We start from the raw sequence: 20,804 nt of genomic DNA, 5'->3' as shown, positions 1-20,804 counted from the left end.
CATGCTAGGGCCATCATAATTTACAGGACCTGTTCATGGGTGGACGGACTCCATTGTTGAAAATGGTTTATCCCTCTCAATCACTTAGTTTCTAATGGGAGAAGCAGCTGCTGAAACAAGCTTGCTTGGTATCTCTGACACCTCATCCCTGATGTGTGATGACAGGGGCGAAACTACAATTTGCACAAGCTCAGAGTTATCGCAAAACAATGGTTTATATTTCAGTACTGCGTCCTGAACTTCAGCGTTGATTCTGGGGCTGTGTCCCTGGGCATCCAGCTTAAATGATCTCCCCTTTTTGAGTTGTGCACCCTTTCCAAAGCTTCCTGAATTCACATGGCTTTCTTGGGTCTGAAATGGCATCTATCTGGGCTGCGAGGGGAAAGACATGTTTTAAGCAATCCAAATTTGCTGCTTGTGTTGCGTGCATGGAAACAGGTCCATGTGCACTTGGAAAGAAGTTGGCTGACTTTGTGGCAGAGGGCTGTACATCATAGCTGCCAAGTTTTCCCTTTTCTCGTGAGGAAGCCTATTCAGCATAAGGGAAAATCCCTTAAAAAAAGGGATAACTTGGCAGCTATGCTGTACATAAAGGCCTTCATCCAGGCAAAAATGAAAGCCATTTTAAGTGGTACAGATTTTTTGTTAGCATTGTACCTGGTTGCCTACTTCCTCTGCTTAGCGGCATACCTTGCAGCCAAGTTCAAGAAATGCTGGATCACAATGAAAAGCTTCCATACAATCAGACTTCTTTTAAATCCCATTAGTCTGAAAGAGTAACCGTGTAACTGCCAAACTGCACTCTAAGGCATTGAAAACAGTGGAACTCTGAGCAAGCATGTAGAGTATTGGACTGAACCCCTGGGCACTCACCTCTGAATATTTAATCTCCTTTGGAGAAACATTTTTAAAGTAGTTCTGCTGTATTTGCGAAGGTTCCAAGTTTTATGTTTCACCCACCCACCCTATGTAACCTTCAGACAGGCACGGTCTCTTGCCTGTGTCACAGTTTGACCAGTCACACTGGAGATGGGCAAACCTCGCACAAAAACGTTAGCAGGTTTGATTGTGTGAGAGTATTTCCCCTGAAAGGTCTCGTGTGTCTGAAAAAGCATATTATAAGTGAATTCAGCCCCAGTGTAGTCTACTTTTAATTATTACCCAGTTCATGTCTACCTCTGGCATGTGGCATTTTTGTGATGACCTTTGGTTTTGATGAAATAAACATGACTGATGAGTGCGATAAGCTCTGGGCAAGCTCTGTCTCTGCCCCATTAGAATGTGACAAAGTGATGGAACCCAGGAACTAGTTTGTATATGTGAGCAGAACAACCGATAGGAAGAGCATGAAGTTAGCATCAGGAGAAAGAGAGAGAGGTTTAATTCTGTTCTCTGAATAATGATAAAATAACCACCTAACTTACCTCAATGGTGCATGAACACAGGAAATTATGTGCTGCTGTTGTGCAACAGTTGACAGTGCAATCCTGTACATTCAGAAATAAGAACAACCGAGTTCAATGGAATTTACTTACAACCTCAGTTTTCAATGACAAAAATGTCAATTCCTCAGTAACGAGGGTACTGACGCATTCTTTCCAACACAAAAGATATCCAGATTGGATGAATTAATATGCAACCAAAATGCACAAAGTAGCTGTAGCTCAGGATATATTTCTAGTGTTGTCCTAAATGTTGAACATTTTGCATGTCAACAGCAATAAGAAGCAAGTGACCACAGTCGAGCATGGAGTGAAGTGCACTTGATTGAATCCAATGACTTAAATAGGTTCACACATGCTTCACTCTGTGTTGGGAGTGTGACTATTTAATCTGTTGATGTTGGTTTAGATCTCACTTCCCCTGCTTTTGTGCTTGGATGAAAGAAAAAAGCAATGTAATCTTAGATATCAACAAGTTAGGATTTGTGTAACGCTGCCCAGGTTGTCTTTGAATTGATTCCAGGATGTGTTATCTTCTAGAATGGCAGTTCTGAGCATCCAGAGCCGGGCATATTTATCTAGCTTATCAATCTGCCTGTTGATAAAGTTCTTTTGACATTTCCTCTTGAGAAATACAATACTCTGCTTTGTTGAACTGTTGCTGTCAAAGGAGTGTTGTCCACTTGCATTTGTCGTGCAGCATAATTTTGTAACAACATGTTTTCATAGAGTTAAGATGAATGGAACTGTTTCCACAAGCTTGGGGCACGGAGAAACAACTGATGGATTCTATTTTTTACTAAAATATATTCTTACTGTAGCTATATCTAACACAGTAGAGTTGACCAATTAATGTGCACTATCCAAACGGATCCGATTGGTTGTTTTACATTTACTAATAGCTACATTTACTAACAGTTACAATTAAACAAATATTGAAATGAAAACAATCAAGAGTGCCAAACTACTAAAATAACACTTTTAGGGATTTAATGATAAGACAGTTCTCTTTTGCAGCATATCATCTTTAAAAGTGACCCCCTACCCCCCACCCACCATTAAAATATCAAGAGCTGCAGTTTGATGTGATAACGGTAGACTTTTGCTTCATTTCCCGACATTAGTCAAAACACCTGAACAATCTGAGTTCTCTTAGGATCTAAGTGTGAAGTTACACACTTAGCAGTCAATATGAAATACAGATTGGCTTCATCAATGTCCATGTGCAGCCCTGACCTACTCGCTGACCTTCCCCAGTGACACTGGTGTCAGGAACTCTGCAACGTTGTCCCTCTGCGTGGGCCAGTCCTGACATGGGCTGAAGCATCACTCTGTTTCTTGAAGGAGCCACTCAGGAAGCAGATCTTCTAGCACCATTCATGCACCGAGCGTTCAGGCTGATTAAGGGGAAGTGGGGCTGTACCACAAGTCTCCACTCCCATCATCACATGGCTTCCCTAGCCATAGCTGCCAAGTCTCCCATTTTTCGCGGGAAACCCCCGTATTTTAAACTGTTTCCCGCTGGCAGCCCAGATTGGAAAAAATCCCGTAAATCCCCCAGAAATTCCTACCTGCCAGGGAGGCTCCATTTTGGGTGCCGACGCTGCCTGATTTCCAGTGCCCAGACATTGGTAGCGTGGCACCGGAAGTCACTTCTACACATGTCGCGTAGAAGTGACTTCCGGTGCCGCTCCGCCCATGCCTGGGCACCGAAAATCGGGCAGAGCGGCAGAAGCGACTTCTGGTGCCGCGCCGCTGCTGATCCCGCATTTTTCAGCGGGAGACTTGGCAGCTATGTCCCTAGCCCAGACAAGCACTCTTTGGGTGAGCACAGATATAATTCAGTGGCTATCATGAAGACAGATGTAATCTGAAAAAAATAGCAACCCTCAGCTGTAGGGTGAGCTTGGCTTCCTTCTGACTTTAAAATACAGGTGGAATAAAGACCAGTCTGTGCAAACTTGTTGTTGTTGTTGTTTAGTCGTTTAGTCGTGTCCGACTCTTCGTGACCCCATGGATCATAGCACGCCAGGCACTCCTGTCTTGCACTGCCTCCCGCAGTTTGGTCAAACTCATGTTCGTAGCTTCGAGAACACTGTCCAACCATCTTGTCCTCTGTCGTCCCCTTCTCCTAGTGCCCTCAATCTTTCCCAACATCAGGGTCTTTTCCAAGGATTCTTCTCTTCTCATGAGGTGGCCAAAGTATTGGAGCCTCAGCTTCACGATCTGTCCTTCCAGGGAGCACTCAGGGCTGATTTCCTTAAGAATGGATAGGTTTGATCTTCTTGCAGTCCATGGGACTCTCAAGAGTCTCCTCCAGCACCATAATTCAAAAGCATCAATTCTTCGGCGATCAGCCTTCTTTATGGTCCAGCTCTCACTTCCATACATCACTACTGGGAAAACCATAGCTTTAACTATACGGACCTTTGTCGGCAAAGTGATGTCTCTGCTTTTTAAGATGCTGTCTAGGTTTGTCATTGCTTTTCTCCCAAGAAGCAGGCGTCTTTTAATTTCGTGACTGCTGTCACCATCTGCAGTGATCAAGGAGCCCAAGAAAGTAAAATCTCTCACTGCCTCCATTTCTTCCCCTTCTATTTGCCAGGAGGTGATGGGACCAGTGGCCATGATCTTGGTTTTTTTGATGTTGAGCTTCAGACCATATTTTGCGCTCTCCTCTTTCACCCTCATTAAAAGGTTCTTTAATTCCTCCTCGCTTTCTGCCATCAAGGTTGTGTCATCTGCATATCTGAGGTTGTTGATATTTCTTCCGGCAATCTTAATTCCGGCTTGGGATTCATCTAGTCCAGCCTTTCGCATGATGAATTCTGCATATAAGTTAAATAAGCAGGGAGACAATATACAACCTTGTCGTACTCCTTTCCCAATTTTGAACCAATCAGTTGTTCCATATCCAGTTCTAACTGTAGCTTCTTGTCCCACATAGAGATTTCTCAGGAGACAGATGAGGTGATCAGGCACACCCATTTCTTTAAGAACTTGCCATAGTTTGCTGTGGTCGACACAGTCAAAGGCTTTTGCATAGTCAATGAAGCAGAAGTAGACGTTTTTCTGGAACTCTCTAGCTTTCTCCATAATCCAGCGCATGTTTGCTATTTGGTCTCTGGTTCCTCTGCCCTTTCGAAATCCAGCTTGCACTTCTGGGAGTTCTCGGTCCACATACTGCCTAAGCCTGCCTTGTAGAATTTTAAGCATAACCTTGCTAGCGTGTGAAATGAGCGCAATTGTGCGGTAGTTGGAGCATTCTTTGGCACTGCCCTTCTTTGGAATTGGGATGTAGACTGATCTTCTCCAATCCTCTGGCCATTGCTGAGTTTTCCAAACTTGCTGGCATATTGGGTGTAGCACCTTAACAGCATCATCTTTTAAAATTTTAAATAGTTCAGCTGGAATATCATCACTTCCACTGGCCTTGTTATTAGCAATGCTTTCTAAGGCCCATTTGACTTCACTCTCCAAGATGTCTGGCTCAAGGTCAGCAACCACACTACCTGGGGTGTATGAGACCTCCATATCTTTCTGGTATAATTCCTCTGTGTATTCTTGCCACCTCTTCTTGATGTCTTCTGCTTCTGTTAGGTCCTTACCACTTTTGTCCTTGATTATGGTAATCTTTGTACAAAATGTTCCTTTCATATCTCCAATTTTCTTGAACAGATCTCTGGTTTTCCCCATTCTATTGTTTTCCTCTATTTCTTTGCATTGCTCATTTAAGAAGACCCTCTTGTCTCTCCTTGCTGTTTTTTGGAAATCTGCATTCAGTTTCCTGTATCTTTCCCTATCTCCCTTGCATTTTGCTTGCCTCCTCTCCTCCGCTATTTGTAAGGCCTCGTTGGATAGCCATTTTGCTTTCTTGCATTTCCTTTTCCTTGGGATGGTTTTCGTTGCTGCCTCCTGTATAATGTTACGAGCCTCCATCCATAGTTCTTCAGGCACTCTGTCCACCAAATCTAAATCCTTAAACCTGTTCCTCACTTCCACTGTGTATTCATAAGGGATTTGATTCAGATTGTATCTTACTGGCCCAGTGGTTTTTCCTACTTTCTTCAGTTTAAGCTGGAATTTTGCTATAAGAAGCTGATGATCTGAGTTACAGTCAGCTCCAGGTCTTGTTTTTGCTGACTGTATAGAGCTTCTCCATCTTTGGCTGCAGAGAATATAATCAATCTGATTTCGATGCTGCCCATTTGGTGATATCCATGTGTAGAGTCGTCTCTTGTGTTGTTGGAAGAGAGTGTTTGTGATGACCAGCTTGTTCTCTTGACAGAACTCTATTAGCCTTTGCCCTGCTTCATTTTGAACTCCAAGGCCAAACTTGCCAGTTGTTCCTTTTATCTCTTGATTCCCTACTTTAGCATTCCAATCCCCTGTAATGAGAAGAACATCCTTCTTTGGTGTCATTTCTAGAAGTTGTTGTAGGTCTTCATAGAATTGGTCAATTTCACTTTCTTCAGCACCGGTAGTTGGTGCATAAACTTGGATTACTGTGATGTTAAAAGGTCTGCCTTGGATTCGTATCGAGATCATTCTGTCATTTTTGAGATTGCATCCCATTACAGCTTTTGCCACTCTTTTGTTGACTATGAGGGCCACTCCATTTCTGCTACAGGATTCTTGCCCACAGTAGTAGATATGATAGTCACCCGAACTGAATTCGCCCATTCCCTTCCATTTTAGTTCACTGATGCCCAGGATGTCGATATTTATTCTTGTCATCTCATTTTTGACCACATCCAGCTTACCTCCACTCATGGTTCTTACATTCCAGGTTCCTATGCAATATTTTTCTTTACAGCATCGGACTTTCCTTTCGCTTCCAGGCATATCCGCAACTGAGTGTCCTTTCGGCTTTGGCCCAGCCGCTTCATCAGCTCTGAATCTACTTGTACTTGTCCTCCGCTCTTCCTCAGTAGCATGTTGGACGCCTTCCGACCTGAGGGGCTCATCTTCCAGCGTCATAACTTTTATATGCCTGTTGTCTTTGTCCATGGAGTTTTCTTGGCAGGGATACTGGAGTGGCTTGCCAGTTCCTTCTCCAGGTGGATCACGTTTAGTCAAAACTCTCCACTATGACCTGTCCAACTTGGGTGGCCCTGCATGGCATAGCTCATAGCTTCTCTGAGTTATTCAAGCCCCTTCGCCACGACAAGGCATTGATCCATGAAGGGGTCTGTGCAAACTACTGAATCAAATACACCATCAGCTGCCAATCTTGCCTTCCTCCCGAGCATCCATTACTTTAATTAAAAACGCTCCTGTGTGAGTTTGTCCGCGTAAAGAAACAATGAAGTTTTGCAACACCTTAAATTTTAATAGATTTATTGTTGCCTTAGCTTTCATGGGCGAGAGTCCATTTATGCCACAATATATCTATTAGCCTTTATGGTGCAGAAATATTCTGTGTTGTAATTTGGAAAATAACACATTTTCAAAAAGTGCCAATTGCCCAGGCAGGAGTGGAGGGAGGATTCTTCGTGAGATCACAAGAACCCAGCAAATCATGCTAATGCTTGACCTCCTACCTGCTAATAGAGCAGAATGAATGTGAATGGCATCAGACTCTTCTCCCACAACAACAGAACTACAGCACTTCGTCCCTGGTAGCCAAGCCTTTATTCTGGCTGTGGCGCTGTGGGTTAAACCACAGAGCCTAGGGCTTGCTGATCAGAAGGTCGGTGGTTCAAATCCCCGCGACGGGGTGAGCTCCCATTGCTCGGACCCAGCTCCTGCCAACCTAGCAGTTTGAAAGCAGGTCAAAGTGCAAGTAGATAAATAGGTACCACTACAGCGGGAAGGTAAACGGCATTTCTGTGTGCTGCTCTGGTTCGCCAGAAGTGGCTTTGTCATGCTGACCACATGACCTGGAAGCTGTACGCCGGCTCCCTCGTCCAATAACATGAGATGAGTGCCGCAACCTTTAGGGGTCCCTTTACCTTTATGCCTGTCTTGCAGCCAGGGCATTGCACCTTTCCATAATCGTTCACTGATTTCTGATTTTAACTTTTTTAAAAAAAGGTTTTCATTGTATGGCTTTATGTACAGTTGTTGTGAATTTTACATTTTTATTTTTATTTTTTAAAATGAATAGCAGTACATGACTTGAACCATAGAATCACAGAACCAAAGAGTTGGAAGGGTCATCTAGTACAATTCTCTGCTATGCACTTCCATATACAGTAGTAAAAAGTCAAAAACATTTCCATGTATAAAAGCAATGCAAATGTTTAAAAACAATTCCATCTACAAAAACAGTTAAAAAGAGTTCCACTGCAGATGCAGGCCAAAATAAATATCTCCATTTAAAAGGCTTGTTGAAAGACCTTAAAAGAGCTGTAGCTCAGAATAATAGAATTGCAGAGTTGGAAGGGACCCTGAGGATCATCTAGGAACATGTAGCTGTCTGTTATTGGGATCAAACCTGCAACCTTAGGCTGCATTATCAGCACCATGTTCTAACCAACATTGGTTACTCCTGCCACACTTGGAGGCTCTGCTTGATGGCTGTTTTCGTGTACTCTGGTTAATCCAGTGTTTCCCAACTGGTGGTCCGCGGACCCCCAGGGGTCCGCGAGCTATGCGAGAGGGGTCCGCAAGACTGGGACTCTGGCGAGGCAAGATGGCGGCGCGGAGCTTCTAAACTCGACGAACGTGCTAGCGCCGCCAAATCAGCCCCCAAACAAGCAGAAAGCCACCCAAACCGCAGCCGCTGCTGCGTGGGATCCGAACCCTTCCCCCGCGAGTCCACCCGCCCACCGCCCGCCCGGCTGCCGGCCGCCGGCGCCCGCTGCCTGAGGCTCCCGCGTCTGCAGGGGGGCATAGTCAGCCCCCTGCACCAGCCCCTCCCCGTCGCCGCATCATACCCCTCTGCCAGCCAATAGGGCTCAGGGGGCGGAGTCCAGCTGCGGCGGGAGAATCTTTCCAGCTTCCTGTTGGACTTCCGACGAGGCATTATTGGCGCGCGCCGCGGCGCCACCGAGCTCCTGAGGGCAGCCAGCGTGTTCGCACTGCCCAAAGGGCTCCTGAGCCGCTGAGACCGCCGCCGCCACGTGCATTCTTGGCCAAGTGAGTTGCGACAGATTTATACCTCATTGATTTCAATGGGCCTTAAGCATGAGTTGGATTGGGATAGCTGATTGTGAGGGTCCTTTATTCTACGGCTACTGCTTTAGTTTAGTATCTGAACAGTACAAGTTAAAACTTGGTAATTTAATGAAATTAGGGGGCCTTTCACACCTCTTTCCTATATTGCCTTACTCCCTATAACAGGGACAAGTAAATAAGTATATTTCTCATTAATATCAGTTCTGTATATGTTCAAGTCATGAGTCCATCCATATTAGCCTGCAGATTTTTCTCTAAAAGTCTGCAGGAAAATTCACATTTAAACATGAATTTTTTAAAAGGGCCTTTCTCTCAAAATGCACATTTTAAATGTTATTTGCTGTCCAAATACAGTATGCATTTCAAGTACATGTTGTTGATGTATTTATTTTTTTGGTGGTGTTTGAGCCAAGAGCAGTATTGAAAGATTTGGGAACTAAACAAGCCAGTGGTTAAATTGGAACTGTACATTATTTCAATACTTCCATTTCAAAACAAGACCAGTGCAGGCTAAATCCTGTGTTTTGACAGAATTACAAGCCTGGTAGATGAAGGGAATGCTGTGGATATAGCCTATCTTGATTTCAGCAAGGCCTTTGACAAGGTGCCCCATGATATTCTTGTAAAGAAGCTGGTAAAATGTGGTCTAGAACTGAAAATTAAAACTAACTGTATACTGATGGAGTACTCTGTTGTAACTGGGGCTGATGGGACCTGGAGTCCAACAACATCTGGAGGGCAAAGCAGATGGTGGAGCATGGGAACTGTAGCCTGAGAAATAGTCTTCCATGTCCTACACTGAGACACAAAAGCACACATATCATCTTGTGGGAAAAGCTTACTTCGAGCAACGTTCGGAATCCTTGTCATCGCTGAAATATACCAGTCATCTACCATGAAATGCCATTCCAAAGAAGCCTTTGCAAAAGAGATAGAAGAAGAAGAAGGAGACCCCTTTAGGTCTTTCCAGAAATGCTGCAGGAAATGTAATGATGGGAATAAATAACAGGTGCCATGAGCAGCTGCTAGTGCATCACAAGTCATCTTTTTCAATCGGTTTTCTGTTCAGGGATCAAGATTTCTCCCCCTGGAGGGTTTCCACCATCACATATTCAAGGAATGTTTCTCTCTTTGTTTCTAAAACTCAACCCCCCCAAAAAAATAAATGTCATGCTCAGTGCTTCCCCCCCAGAGGGTACTCAAGGATACGCAGTACCAGCACCTCTTTTGTGTTGTTGTTAAAAAGTATGACACTTACTGTAACAACTTCATGGTGAGTAATGGCACCTCTTTTTCTAGAAAAAAAGCACTGCTTGTGCTAATCACAAATCTTTGGCCTGGTTAACATTTGGCCTTCAAAGCATTGACTTTCCAGCAAAATTCATAACTCTAGCTGACTGCATATGGACCATATTTATATATATTGCTTTTAAAGCCAAATGTTATTTCTGACTTGCATTGCATGTGGTGAAATCATTGGGGTGTCCTCATGAGCCCAATCTTGCCCTTTTAAAATATAAACCAGTTACATTTCTCAGTGACTATCTGAAATTTGGCATCTCCTGTCCACACTGAATAAGGGTGGCTGCGGCAAAAGAGGGAAATCAATATAAATTTCCTGTCCTCTTAGTACTGCGTCAAGGTATTGTTTTATTCAGGGCTTATTCTTGAGACTGTATCATTGGGAGACAAGTGGGGCCGTCAACAAAATGTTGCAGTACATCCTCACCTCTTGAGAAGGCTGTGTACACTTTGCCATTTATTCTGGTTCTAGCTTGCTCCCACTGCTGGTGTTTGAAGCAGATCACACGCGACTTTACCCACAATTCATCTGAATTCTGTAGTTTCTTTAAAAATTCTGCTGTTTGGTGTGTTTCCCCTCAAACCATCTTCCAAAATATAAGCTGCGGTCAAGCTGAGGTGTGTTCATTTCACACAGCTGTCGTCCATGCACAAATGGCAATGCATGTGTAGATGGCAGCTTCGTTGAATAGCAGGGTGGGGGGTTGGTTGCAGGCACAGGAAAACAAATCAGATAATCAGATGTAAAATTGCAACTTGAAATGCAGCAGGGGAAAGGACCTCACTGAATTTTAAGCCACGAATGTGTACATGCCCTAAGAGTACTCCTGTTCAGAGTTTCAAACAGCCAGTCATGTCCTACTACAGGACACTCAGTTCCTAGCTTTTTCTAGTGCTTCTTCTTCTGGGGGTACTCAAAGGTACGCAGTACCAGCACCTCCCGCCCAATGTCAAAATTACTTTAACAACTTCATGGTGAGTACGAGAACTTTTTCTCCCCCTAAAAAATGAAAACACTGGCTCTCTCCTATGCACTCCTATTTTCCAAGTGACAACACTCAGTGGCTACAAAGCATGCTTTGTTTTCACCTAGCAGGGTGTTTTGGGAGCTTCTCCTTCTCCTTCTCCTTCTCCTTCTCCTTCTCCTTCAAAATTCAGGCTTCCCTCCAAGCATGCTGATAAGCAGGGTGTTTTGGGAGCTTCTCCTTCTCCTTCTCCTTCTCCTTCTCCTTCTCCTTCTCCTTCTCCTTCTCCTTCTCCTTCAAAATTCAGGCTTCCCTCCAAGCATGCTGATATTTCCCTATTGTTTCCAATGTCACCCTTTTGCCTCCACGTATTTTAGCCCTCACTATCTATCTGACTTCACTGTTACAGGGAGTTATTAACTCAAGCCAACAAGGCTCCAAAAGACTGATGACGCAGAAGTAGGAGATCTGTAAATGTAAGTAGGCCTCACTTCTTACCCTTGCCCAGCTGCTGTTGTCGTATTTGTGTTCTCTTCTAAGCAGGAGTAGAACAATCGGTTGCAGCCGCCTGAAGCAAGCATAACCAAAGAATCACCCTGCTGAAGCAGGCCAAAGGCCCATCTAGTCAAGCATCTTATTCTCATGGCGGCCGGCCAGATCCCTGTGGGAAGCTCGCATAGCTGACTTGAGTACAATGCCACACTCCAATTTTAAATCCCAGGACCTGGTATTCAGTGGAGCAAGAACATGGCCATCATTGCCAGTAGCTTTTGATAGCCTTATCCTCCATGAATTTGTTGAGCCCTTCTCTAAAGTCATCCAAGTCAGTGGAGGGGGTGAGTTCACAGAGGAAAACTGGGTCTCTAATGTAGTAATGTAGCCAGAGGCAAGGGGAATAGTGGTTGGCTGAGGATAGTGAGAACCTTCTGGTACATTCTCTCTGTCCAAAATAATTGATAACAGGATAGGTCTGAAATTGGCCCCAGAGCCAGTCCTAGATCAAATGGGACCCACACGAGGTGATCAATTTGTAATACAGTGGAACCTTGGTTTTCGAGCATCTCGGAAGCCGAACGTTTCGGCTTTCAAACTCCGAAAACCCAGAATTAATTGCTTCAGTTTTCGAACGCGCATTTCTCAATTTTCTCCATTGAAATTGCCAACCGCCCATTGCGCCTTGGTTGTCGAACGGTTCAGAAGTCGAGGTTCCACTGTACTTTGTTTAAGAATCTGTACATCTGGACCAGTTTGAACTGAACTTAGGAAAGTTAATTTCTATAGTGTCAAGATTCTAACTGCATTTTAACTTGGCCAATTCACCAAGATGCCTTTCTCACAAACAGCCCCTTTGTACATGGTCATCATCTGTGCTAGAATTGCTAACTCACAGCTGCAAAGAAGCCAGGTGTAATTTCAGTGCCAGGAATTTATGCAACAGTTTTTAAGGCGGGGAAGTTGAGAATAGCAATTAATGTAATTAAAGTTACAGGGAGCATTAGCTGGGCAAAATATACTGACTCAGAAGTGTGAACCGTGTCATGCCATTTTTAATAGCCAGAAGCAAGCAATTACATTGGCATTCTATGCCAGAAAAAGCTATGCCAACATTGACTCAGTAGGCACGTGCCGCTTTTCCAAGCACTACCAGTGTCACTTCCTGCAGCCATTACACCTGGGCTGGGCTTATCTTGGACTTTTTCCAGGTAGTTCATGAGGTGTAGTATAGGCTGGCATAAACACAGGAAAAAGACGACATAGCAACCAAGGCTAGTATACTATTTCCAAGGAATCCTAGTGCCTGAAATTTATTCCATAGTCTTCTTTTTTACTTGTCATGTTTATTTATTTTTTAAAAAATTATGTGGCGTAGGATTTGTATATATGTATTCTAGGATCCCTCTGCATAAATGTAGCTTTGGATTACTCCAACTTTGAGTGCCTGGAGCCTGGAGTTGCCAATGAGACCTTTTTGGGGTCAGGACAGTCAGGGGTGGCCAACTCCCAAGAGACTGCGATCTACTCACAGAGATAAGAACTGGCAGTGATCTAACTCCCTTTTGGGAGTTCAGGTCAAAGTTGTTGAGTTTTTTCAGGGAGGAGGTAAAATGTTGAGCTTTTTTTAGGGGAGCCACAGTTGTTCAGGTGTCTGTTGTGGGGGAGGAAGGGAAAGGAGATTGTTAGCCGCTTTGAGACTCCTTCAGGTAGTGATAAGCGGGATATCAAATCCAAACTCTTCTTCTTCTTCTTCTTTGAGGGGAGCCAATGATCTACCAGTGATCTACCGCAGACATCCAGTGATCTATCGGTAGATCACGATCTACCTGTTGGACATGTCTGGTCTATACAAAACCAATTATGAAGAAATATAAACATGCATAATTTAAATACACAATAATACAATTTCATTACGACATTAAAATAAATGTCCTCTCCTTCTGGCCCGAGGGGAGGGATGCCCAGAACTCAGAGACCTCTGTAAAAGCTTTATTTGATAGAGCATAAACATTTGTTTTTAAAACAGAGCCTGTTCGATGCTGTAAGGACAGGGCATTTGTAGTAGTAGTAGTAGTAGTAGTAGTAGTAATATTAATAATAACAACAATATATTATTTATACGCCGTCCACCTTGCTGGGTTTTCCCAGCCACTCTGGGTGGCTTCCAACACAATATTAAAATACAACAGTCTGTCAAACATTAAAAGCTTCCCAGAACAGGGCTGCCTTCAGATGTCTTCTAAAAGTCTGGAAGTTGTTTTTCTCTTTGACATCTGGTGGGAGGGCATTCCACAGGGCGGGTGCCACCACCAAGAAGGCCCTCTGCCTGGTTCCCTGTAACTTGGCTTCTCGCAGCGAGGAAACCGCCAGAAGGCCCTCAGCACTGGACCTCAGTGTCTGGGCAGAATGATGGTCTCAAGAGCTGCTGAGAGGTCCAACAGAACCCACTGGGACACATTGCCCCTGTCTTCACAGTGCTGCAGGACTCTTTCTTGTTTATACAGCAAGAGACTAACACGGCTACCCCTCTGCAAATAGTTTCACCCAGAAGTTCTTTGAGTTGGGTTGCCACTACATGCTAAAGCACCTTACCAAAAAAATAAACAGAAAAGCACACATAATTTAGAATTTAGAATTAAGGTTAATCTATCCCTCCTTTAGACAGCAATAACAAACTAAGAAACACCTACCCCTGTTTTAGAAGAGATTTGTTTCGACCTGTGGCTACAGCCAGTGCTATTTTTCCAGAAAAAGAGGTGCTGGAACTCATCATGAATGCCGTCCTCTTTCTCTTAGAATGGCAATAGCACCCAGGGCCGGCCCTATGGCAAGGCTGGGTGGCGCAGGGCGCCAGGGCACCGGGCCGCCAGGGGGGCACCGCATGGCTGAGCCTGCGGCAGCCGCACTCCACCCGCCAGACAGCCGCGCTGGGAAATGGGGTGGGGGTGGGGGGCGCCGGAGGGATCTTCACACCACGGCACCAGGGCGCCAGATATGCTTAAGACGGCCCTGATAGCACCCACCTGATAGGTGCTGGAACTGAGTTCTGGGAAGTTTCCCTTGGAAAAAAAGCTCTGGCTACAGCTATGTTTCCAAAGAATAATTTACAACAAGTGCTTTGTCAATAGCTGACATTGCCACTAATAATCAGAACGAAGTGGAACGTCAAACCCCATCCCTTCTCTTTGCTTGTTGACAAAATAGCTTTTGATTGGGATGTTTTAGAGTAACAATTCTGACGATGCTAATTCTCAATATTTTAATTCAGTATATATGGGGGAGAGTAGCCCTTGGGCAGCAGGGTAAATAATGTTGCTTTCATTTGCTTCGCAGAGCCTACAGGGAACCTAGCCATAATGTCTACCATCTTGCTCCACACTGTTTATTGAAAACATGAATTCCTCATGTTGAACTATCTTAGGGACACATTTGTTACACGCAAAAGGCTGGCACAAAAAGTTATTGGCTAAAAGATTTCCAGGGATAACAGATGTCAAATCCAGAGGGCAGAGAGGTCATCTGGATGCTCTGATGTTCACTATGGCAATTATTGGTCACTGGCTAATGATCTTAAAGAAGTATTCCTTTTGTCTGCAAGAAATCCATCCCATCATTTTTGACATTCCCCTTCTGACAAGCAAGATTTCCAATCCCTTTATCTGTAGACAAACAGAAACAGTCTACTTGCGGTGAATAATTTGAGCTGATATTCCTGCCAGCTGTTAGGGGGGACACATGCAAAAAAAAAGAGGGGGGAAGGAGGGAGAGGAAGGTCAATGACATCTGGTTAATGGTGATCTTTCCAAACAGAAGTATCTGCTTAGGGATGGGCTAGGTTGAAGGAGGTTAAGAAGCGATGCTACCTCCTAGCTCCTCCCTCCCCTATTGAAGCGAAAGTGATAGCATGGCATCAAAGCGACTGTAATAAAAATACATAATGGAGAAATGGTGACATTACATTAGCTCACATTAAACAATGGTTGAACAGTTGCTTTCACACCCCACATCACTTTCAAGTTTAACTCTCTCTCCCCCTTTCAAGCTACACAATGGATTTTTTGCTGAGTTTGAAAATATCAGAAGACAGGCAGAAAAGTCCTTCTTTTGTTCCTCCATCCTGCAAGGCGCTTGTTTCTTTTCTTTGCTGCCCAGCACCTAATCATAAAGATTCTCCCCCTTCTCACCCCGTTTTGCCTGCCTTGTTTCCTTTCTACCTCCCTCTCTTTTTGGTAAATCATGCTGAGTAAATTTCACTAATGAACACCATGAACTTTCCGCCTCCACCCCCCCCCCCAATTCAAATTGTACAATCCTTTCCCCTTAATTTCACCAGGGCCCTTAATGGCTGCATCCTGGTTTGGCTATTCTCGTTCTAGAGTCCTAGCACTCTTTTAAGAGCGGGTGGTGGAAATCCTTCGCTTTAATCTCTGCCTTTTTCTGTGTTGACTTTTGCTCAAGATTAAATTGCATTCGCCTTCTCTCTCTCTCTCTCTCTCCTCTTGGTCTTCCACGGAAGTCCATGCAGCTCGATTCAGTAGATAATAGGAATCCCAAAATGGAAACAAGTTTCTTTTCTTAAAAAAAAGGGGGGGGGACTTGTTTCCTGGGGTCAGCAAAGGACAGGAAAAGAGTTGACAATTACTTGAATAAACAGTGCTCAGAGAAACAAAAATCAATGTGCAATTGAAGCTACAAAGTCACTGAACTGTGTGATCACAGGCGGGGAAGTAGGGACACATTATTGGGCCTTCTGCTGGTATGTTGTATCTGTCACCAAAATGCCCTTACACAAGAGATATCCTCCATTTAAAGCACCGCTACGCTTTTCACTGCCTATGTCTATTGTTTTTTTTTTTTTTAAAAAAATACAACAAAGCAACAACACTACTATTCCCACAACTGCTTTATGACGCTTTTCAGGCTAATAGCAGTACCACCTAGCAAAGGACACTTCCTGGGGATTAATGACTGACTTGGGGCTAATGACCTCCTGATGCATCTCAGACCATTTAATCCTCAGAGGAAAGGACCTGCAGCTCCGTCATGATTGCTTATTAATAAGAGTGTACTGACAGCAGATTTGCTAGATTTGCATTGCCCTGAGCTATCTTAAAATAGTGAGACCAAATTAAAAATGAAGCATTTGACTGGACTTCTCTTATCTATGGAAAGAAGAATGCGGAAGCAAAATAAAAATAAAATAAATTTCTTTTTTTATTCTTTTTTTTAAAAATTGTTTGCTAATTTTGTAGTAGTTCAACAGCCACATCCACCCCATAAGGCTCCAACTGTATTTCTACTGGCCGAGGTTTCTATACTCCAAGGGTTGAGGGATTGGTTAGGAGGCAAATATATCAACCCACCCCTAGGATTTGTGTGGTACAGATACAGCTTGCCAAGCGCTGGAGCTCTGAAAGGTGGACTCGGAGGCCTTTGGCAATCATGGCTATACTCACCAATCCATCAAACGTTTATTACGAACAACTGATCGTGAAACACAGCGCAAAATATGAAGTAATGCAAAACGACAGCCTCAGTGGAACCAATGATTAATTATTAGAGGTGATAAGTTTGGAACTAACCATCATGGTAGGTCTGAGATGTTACAGCAGTTAGACATACGGCCGCTGGTTTGATAACAAATTTATTAGACCCCCCCCCTCAAGACTCAATAGGGTATCTAAGGATCAGCTAGAAAACTATACTTCTCAGGTCTTGCTCACCCCTTTATCACTGCTAGAACATTTAATAACCTTCCCTCAAGATGTCAGGAAGTTATTGCCATTGAAAAACCAACAAGCCCATAGTCACCAAATGCCAATCAGTGCGGCCTGTGAGTATTTTGCAGCACAGATTCAAGCTCATGCCCAAACTTTTGGTTCACATGCACACCGTACATGTTAAGCACATTAATAATACTTTAATGGTCATGGTTTCCATCAAAGAGTTCTGAGCAGGGCCGGCCCAAGACATTTTGGCACCTGAGGCAAACCACAAAATGGTGCCCCACTTCCTGCCAGGGAAGAAGGAGTGAGTAGAGATCTACATCAGGAACCCTCTATTTCTCCATCCCAGCATGCAGCAGTGGCTCAGCTGGGGTCTTGTTTGCTATGCATCATAACTACCACATAGGAAGCATGGGAGGAGAAGCAGAAAAAGCAGGGAGAAAAAGACAACTGCCCAAAGAAAACTTGATCTAAAGGCAACCTGAGTCATGGTGGACGTGCCTTTCCATCCCATGGCCTTGGGAACAGGCCCAGAATGGATACTTTAATTCCATGATGGCTCCCGTGATCATGCCCTCCCATCTCGAACTCCACTACCTCTGTTACGCGCCTCTCATTTTTACAGCAGAAGGATTGGCATTACACAGCTCTATTGAGAGCAGAAACCTAATATGTAAGCCATGCTCCACTTAAAGGATTTTTGTACACAAAATACAGTACGAACAGCTACTGTCAGTGCAGTGTGGACACCAGGCAGGAGCAATACTTAATCAGGCGAGAGTAAATTTCCTGCTGTCTTTTCAGAAAGCCATTTGATTAATGAACTACTTTGCATGGGGTGGGGCTCAGCTATTTAAATTAAAATTTCTTTCAGTGTTATCCACACCGGTTTTACACTTCCAAACAGTGTGATAGGCCACGGGGCCTAGTCATTTGATCATTGAAAACCTGTGGTAGCCATCTGCCGACTCCCAGCTTTGCCACCACAGTCTGAGCTGGTCTTGTACTTTCTGACTGACCACCGTGTGGGTGTTTGGCCCCCAAATGCATTTTATTGTAAATGGAGTTGTAACAATCGAAAGGGAAGGGGGGGGGTAAAGTCAATTACCACATTTTTCTGTGTATAACACGACTCCATATATAAGACAACCCCTATTTTTGGGAGCCCCAAAATAAAAAATCAATAGTTTAAGTGAGTTTTTTTTGGGGAAATTGCCCAAAAGATTGTTGAGCTTTTTTAATAAGGTCAACCAAAATGTTGTTGAGCTTTTCTCTGGTGATCCACCGTCCTGGTTGACAGAAGTGGGAAGTGGAGCCGTACTTCACTGTGTAATAACTGCCTCCTCGCCACCACGCCTCCTTGCCTTTCATCTCCAACAAAAATGAAACACAACCCTCCTTTAAAATTCAAACTAGACAGATCCACGCATCCCTAAAATGGATGGTGATAATATTATAAATCTAGAACACCTTCTGTGATGGACAGGCCTTGGGTCTGCCTCCTGGTGACCCAGCAACCAGTGAGAGCCAATCAGGAGCGAGAGAAGGGGGAAATTTAAGTCAGATGCTGACAGTTTAATGGTCAGATAGGGACTTACTGCCTGGGTGGGCAAATGAGGTCTCTGACTATCTGAGTGGGCTCTGGTAGAGAGTACCATCAGTGGGGATAGATAGTGAATTGATTCTCAGAGATAAGAGATTTGACTGTCAGTGGGAGAGGGGCTAACTGTCAATGTGGGCAATTGGGGATTGAATTATCTGAGTGGGGTAAGCCAGGCAGGGCAACCTGGTTTTGATTCCCTGAGAGAAAGTTAAACCCTAGAAGGTGCTGAGCGGGTGTTGGTGGGTAGAACACTGAGAGCCATTCTAGGTGGGAAAAGTCTACCTGAGGCTTGGTTAGCGCTGTTTAAAAGTTTAAAGACGTTGTTTTTTAACATAAGCTTTGTGCCCCGTTTGTGAAACCATCAAGGATGCAGCTGGTGTAAAGTGGTAAAAAGCATGTTTGCCTTTTACATTTACCCACAAAACTTGCTAGTCTGAGAGAAGAAGACCATGGGAAAATAATCTTCCCTGCATCTCTTATTATGGTGGAATTGTGTATACAGAGAAGAAAGATGTCACTGACAAACCCTGTTATGTTCCTGAGACTGTCTTCCTAAACACCTTAATTGACTTTAGAATATGGAAGGATTGCATCCTGCATTTTAAAAACAGGTAAAATGACTCGTATTCCAGCAGGTAACATGCTGCCTGGAACCTAGAGCTCTAATGGAAAAGGTACCACAAGTTTATCCTGGGGGCAGAGGGGAGGAAACTGGAGCAGGCTGATACATTAGTGGAGAAGTCTGTTTGCAAGTGTGCATCGCCTGGGCAGCAGAGTGTGTATGTTGTGCCTGGAACAATACACACTTACAATTAGTTGAATTTCACTGTGGTGGAGATGTAAGCTGACAGGCCGCCACACAAAACCATCCTGCAGTCAAGCTCATGCTGAGCTCCAGAGTGGGAAAAAAAGGCTTTTAAGTGGAATACCTTTGAAGTTTAAAATATGGAAACATTCGATTCAGGCACTGCTCACATTTGAAGGTTTAGGCTGAGGATTCTGAGGCTCAGACAAATTCTGTGCAGGTTAATGCTTCTTCTTCTTGTTTGTTTGTTTGTTTGTTTGTTTCCTGTCATAGAAGGCTCTCAGGGCACATCAGTCAGGAAAATCAATGAAAACTTTATTGTTTCTCTCAAACAAGAGCAGAACACCATACAACTACACCCACTGCCTCCTAGTGCTTGAACTCGATAATGACAGTATCCACCAGCAGTGGCACTTGCCATTGACATAGAGTTGGAAGGAACCTTGAGCGTCATCTAGTCCAACCCCCTGCAATGCAGGGATCTCAACACGTGGTTCCCCATCCAATTTGAAACCATACTGGACCCTGCTTAGCTTTGCAAGTGTGCTAGCAGTTTAATTGCATCGTTACTGCTCACGTGGTGGCAAGGTCAGGGCTTTGCAATTGAATCACCAGGGGTGCTGGATTGGCAGCAGAACTCCCAAGAGTGCACCTGCTCAGCACCAAACTTGCTGTGACCCTCCTCCCCATCACAGCACTGTCCAGTTAAGCAGCAGCACCAGTGGCTTACCACTGGTTCACAGGGAGGGTTCACAGCTCTGCCCTGCCACATGCACTGCTACTGCTATCCACATACCTCCCTTCCTCCCAAAAAGCTCATGATAGCATTTAGGTTCACAAAAGGAAGACAAGCTCTGATGAGAGACAGAAAAAGCTTAATGCCACTCAGCACACTTTATAGCGGAGCAAGAAGTTGAACCTGGGTTTTCCACATTTGAGCTCTCTAACCAATTCACACGGTTTTGCAAAAATCAAAATTTAGAAAATGCAAAACACGGCATTTTCGAATTATTGCAATCAGTTGTACTCCCTACTAGATACAGAATAGTGTCTTGGTTAGGAGTAGCCAAGATGGTGCCTTCCATACGCTGTTGGACTTGAGCTCCCATCAGCCCCAGCTAGTATGTCCTGTGTTCAGGGATTATAGGAGTTGTAGTCCAACAACATATTAAGGGCACCATATTGGCTACCCCTGGTCTAGATCAACCCATCAGTAAAACTGGTCTAAAAATGTACTTAATACAGCTTTCATGCATCAGTTTGTAGGTTACACGTAACCTAGTTGAAAGTAAGCCAAGTGTTATGTAGCTGGTGATGATTACTAACTATACCACACATATCTAT

Source organism: Zootoca vivipara, chromosome 3 (assembly GCF_965207765.1).
Source record: "Zootoca vivipara chromosome 3, rZooViv2.hap1.1, whole genome shotgun sequence".
Classification (NCBI taxonomy): domain Eukaryota; kingdom Metazoa; phylum Chordata; class Lepidosauria; order Squamata; family Lacertidae; genus Zootoca; species Zootoca vivipara.
This window is presented reverse-complemented; position numbering follows the sequence as displayed.